Source organism: Mirounga leonina, unplaced genomic scaffold, assembly GCF_011800145.1.
Source record: "Mirounga leonina isolate KUSES-001 unplaced genomic scaffold, KU_Mleo_1.0 Mir_114, whole genome shotgun sequence".
NCBI lineage: Eukaryota > Metazoa > Chordata > Mammalia > Carnivora > Phocidae > Mirounga > Mirounga leonina.
The window spans coordinates 13990217-13995153 of record NW_023270265.1 but is presented as its reverse complement, the minus strand read 5'-3'; the positions used below and the strand labels follow the sequence as shown (position 1 = coordinate 13995153).

The window sequence follows — 4937 nt, the reverse complement described above, 5'->3', positions numbered from 1 at the left end:
TTCTTTCTCTTTCTCCTTCCTTCCTTCCTTCCCTCCTTCCTTCCTTTCTCTTTCAACTCCTATCTGCCATACACAAGCAAGCTTCAAATAAGATTTCAAATTTCTTTGGTCTATTGTTTAAAAAATAGGAATCTTAGCTCTACAGCAGTTATTCTCAGACTTCCCTGTGTTGCAGAATCCCCTGGAGAGCTTGTTAAAACCAGGCTGCTGGGCTCATCCCCAGACTCACGGGATTCCAGAACTCTGGGGTGGGGACTGAGAACCTGCATTTACAACCATCTCCCCCAGGTGATGCTGAAGCTGCTGGTCTGGGAATCACACCCTGACAGGTCCAAAGAGAACTCACAAAAGAAAAGAATACATTTCCTATTGAATACCCTCCTCAATGGCACTGTTTTCCTGCTTGTTGAGGACGGAGCCCTGCATTTTTTTTTTCTTTCTCAAAGATTTTATCAAAGGTCTTTACAGATTAAAATCCAGTCTCCAGATCGAGCTGCCAAAGGGACCCTGTTATGCTGTGGGTACATCTCTGTTCCGAGATGGGGGTGGTGGGCAGTATCTCATCTTTGGGTTCCACAATGCTCCCATGATCCGGCAGGGGCTTCTTAGGGCCAGTCTTACCCCTTGGGTCCCAGGGAAGCATGACCTTCACTTTGATGCCCAGCACACCCTGTCTGAACAGCACGTGGTGCACAGCAGTGTCAGCATAGCCGTTAACAGGGTCCCCACTGTGAATCATCAGGCCATCCACAAACTTCATGGATGTAGCCCTCTGTCCTCGGAGTTTCCCAGATACCACGACCTCACCGCCTTTGGCCCCACTGTCCATGCACACCATGGCAGGCCCTCCACACAGCGAGGCCTCCTAGGAGTTTGAAACGCAGAGATTCTGCCTGGGCAACAGCGCACAGACCTCTTGTGGTCACCTTTTTGGCACAAAGTGCTACACTGCCCTCAGGGAAACCACACCTCTTCTGAACCACAGCAGTCAATTCCCGGATCCGCCGGCCCTTCTCACCAAGAACATTCTGCGTCCTGGTGGCCAAGATAATGATTTCTGTCCTGGTTGGCGTAACTCGGACCTCAACCCCGGAGTAGCCATCTTCAGCCAGCTCCCGAGGGAGGAACTCGTCCAGTTCAGCTTTGAAGATGCCATCAGCAACAAACTTCCCCTTCTTGGAAATTTGCATCGCCATTTTGCCGCCATGCGCCGTGGAAAGGAAAGGCGAGCCCTGCATTTGTATTTTGCTTTGGGCGCCACTAATTCTGCAGCCAGTCTGGAGGACAGTGGAAGCGCAGCCGCAGGGGTAAGGAGCCCGGAGGCTGTGTTTACAGGGATGAGTCTGGAATAAAGAAGGTGCCATCCGGGGCCATGGCCAATTCTGGCACTGTGCTAGGACAGACTGACGCAAACGGGCTGCCTCCAACACGGGAGGAGGCTGGAGGCCACCACACTTACCTGCAGCTCTGAGCTCCCCGCCCCAGACCCCCTCTCCACAATAAGCCTCTTTAAGGATAGAGTTCAAAAGCCAGACCCAGCACCTACTAGCTACGTGACCTTGGGCAAGTTGCTGACTTCTCTGTGGCTCAGTTTCCTCATGCACAAAACACAGATGATTAAAGTATCTATTGCTTCGGTTAGGAATGGGGGTGAAAGAGTGGGTGGGACTGGAAGGGGTAACAGAGGGAGACTCAGGATGATGGTACAGTTAAGTGTCTTGACTGCGGTGATGGTTTCATGCAATAAAATTGCATAGTGCCCCCCTCAACACACACACACACACACACACACATATGCACACACACACGAGGCCAGGTATAAGTGGTGGAATCTGAATGGACTGTGTGGATCGTACCAAGGTCTGTTGCCTGGTTTCAATATTGTCCTGTAATTACGTAGGATGTTTCCCTGGAGGAGGCTGGGGGAGGGTGCACAGGACCTCACTGTACATTTACATTTCTTTGCAACTGCCTGTGAATCTAGAATTATTTCAAAATGAAAAGGTTTTTAAAAATACCTACCCACCCCACAGTGCTGTTGTAACATTGTGCAGCTGTAGCTTAGGGTAATATCTGTGTTAAGTGTTCCATGAAGTTCGACAAGTAGTATAACAGGGTGTCTGCAAGATCAAGAAACAGAAGATGAACTTATTTTTAAAAAGTATGTTGGTAACCTTCCCAAATAGTATATTCAGTCTGCTTTTCTTCAACCACCAGACACCTTTTCCGATAAAATGCCTCTGAATTTAAAGCAATGGCTCCAGTTGTCCATCTTTTAAAAAGTATGACAATACCATACATTCTCCAGATTTTGTAACTTTTTGGACACTCAGTGGTGTGCTTGTCGATGGACATTGTTTCTTAGAAGTGTTTCATCTGACAATGCATTAAGATTATTATCTGAAAATCTGCCCAGCATGCTATTCAACAGTTTACTTTCACATTTCCTGACTTTGTAGACACCTGCGTGTGACTCTCCTGCCCCTCATGAGTCTGCCCACCTTCTGTGTGGTTTGCCCCTCGCACGTCTGGTCCCAGACATGTTTGCCGACTGACTGAGTGAAAGACCACTCACCAAGGAAAACCTGCTAATTCCTCCAAGTGTAACTGATCATGTTCCTGGGGCAGCAACAGAAATTAGTTCCTCATGTTAATATTTTTCTGCAGGACACAAGCAACGTGAGATTCTTTTTTTTAAGGTTTTATTTATTTATTTGAGAGAGAGAGGCAGGGGGAGAAGAGGGAGAGGGATAAGCAGACTCTGTGCTGAGAACGGAGCCCAGCGTAGAGCTCAATCTCACGACCCTGAGATCATGACCTGAGCCAAAACCAAGCGTCGGATACTCAACCTACTGAGCCACCCAGGCGGCCCACAACATGAGATTCTTAAGGTGATTTGTTGAGTTTCTTTTTAGATAGGGAAGTGAGAAGGGTACCCTACCACGTATTGGCCTAATCTTCCTAACACCCTGGTGAGTGGACGTAATGTCCCTGTCTCACAGATGTGGAAACTGGCACAGAGGGGCGACTTGTCCAAGGTCACAGAACTAGTAGAAAATGGAGTCCAGGCTCTATGCCGCCCCAGGGTGTCACCCTTACGCAGGCAGGTGCTAGGTACCAAAGCTCTGAGACATGGAGGGGCACAGACAGAAATTCCTCAGCTAGAGATACCGTATCTGATAGGGAAGAGGCAAACGTTCAGGAGGCACGCTCCGTGCCAGCTCAGAACAAAGATGTTGATAAAATTCTTTACAAGTGATCTCAGCGAGACTAAATCTCCGGATAAATTAAGATCAGGGGAGGAATGTGGCAGGGAATTAGTGGGGAGGGGGTGGTTGGAGGGCCCAGGTCACCTCCAAAAAGCCAAGCCCAGGTACAGAGGCTCCTCCAATGGGGAGCCTTCAGCTTAGGAACTTTCTTAGACAAAAGGCCAATCTTTAGTCTAGATCATTCCTACACCTGGTGTGGTCCATGGACCTGCTGCATCGGCATCACCTGGGAGCTTGTTGGGAATGCAGATTCTCAGGTCCCGCCCGGAACTCCTGAGACAGAAAATGTGTGATAGCAGCGTGTCCTGGTGACCTGTGTGCACATTCAAATGCAGGAAACGCTGCCTTCGAGGCAACCAATGCCCACGGACTGTGAGCGCCTGCAGGCAAGGATCGCGCTTGTGTGCTCAGAGCCTGGTGCCTGGCTTCTGAAGGCGCTTGATAAATTAAACCAATGAAGGAGCAATAATTCAGAGCAGGAAGAGAGCTGAGAGTGGTGGTAGAGAGAGGCAAACAAGGACAAGAAACTGGGTCTAGCTCTCAGGCTACAAAGGGAGTGGCCAACCAGGGCCAATTACCCAGCAGCGGACTCTGGCCCACAGGAAGAATGGTGTTTGGCTCATGGAATATTTTTCAAAGCAAAAAGTTTTACTTATGGAAAATACCAACTTCGATAGAGTAAATGTGGGTCGCTTTCTCCATAAGAACAGTGAGCAGCAGCTCAATAACAGGTCCCTCGGAGACAGAGCTTGATGGCTCTCCATTTGGCTAAGATCCCCACCACTCCCTAAGGTACCCCACCTGCTTCCTCCGTTCATCGTCCATGCCTGATCTCTCTATAAAGGTTCGAGTGCGTGAACCCTAGTGTGGCTGATCATAAGCTCAAATCAGAGACGGCTAGAAAATGATAGGTGTACGTTGACTGAATCATTTGACACCTCCAGGCATTCCTCACGTGGGGTTGTGGTTAAGGGCGAGGTGTTCAGTCACGCTGTCTGAGATTCAGTTTTGTCTCGGCCTCTTCCCAGGTCTGGGGGCCTGAGTGAGTCACCTAACCCTCACGCTGCGGGCTCTTCGTCTGTAAAATGGCCTCCATAGAAGCAGAGCATAAAGCCCCACGCCTGGCACGTGGTTAGCCGGAGCTAATTTGCAAGACATTAGCCCTTGCGGCTGCCAGAGCAAGATGACACACAGGTATACAGACAGGCATTTATTCCCTGCATTGCTAATATTTCCACATGAACGATGGCGATTATTCATTTATGATTACGTTAATATCAGTATGTTCCCTATAAAGGTGTACCTATTCCATAAATGTTTAAAATTCAGTGAGGCTAAATAGTTTATACACTTGAACATGTATACTTATCAAAAGCCTGAAATAAAAACATAAGCCTATGAAATAGAAGCATTAAAGATATATTAGCAGATTAACTTAATAAAAGAGTCAAACATGGCAGACCAATCCCCATGAAATCAAGAAAATTTTAATAATTGGGATGCCTGGGTGGCTCAGTCGGTTAAGCGTTTGCCTTCGGCTTGGGTCATGATCCCAGAGTCCTGGGATCGAGCCCCGCATCGGGCTCCCTGCTCGGCGGGAAGCCTGCTTCTCCCTCTCCCTCTCCCCCTGCTTGTGTTCCTGCTCTCGCTGTCTCTGTCTCTGTCAAA

At 48.6% G+C, this 4937-nt stretch overlaps 1 protein-coding gene and 1 pseudogene across 6 annotated transcripts in view; one reads left to right on the top strand and one right to left on the bottom strand.

Annotated features, from left to right (window-relative positions):
* Positions 1 to 4937, top strand: part of ARHGAP22 (Rho GTPase activating protein 22) — a 169092-nt gene that overhangs the window by 85572 nt on the left and 78583 nt on the right. The window lies entirely within an intron of this gene.
* Positions 437 to 1212, bottom strand: LOC118022815 (annotated as a pseudogene). Its single transcript, XR_004682565.1, has one exon. The product of XR_004682565.1 is annotated as a 40S ribosomal protein S3-like (transcript).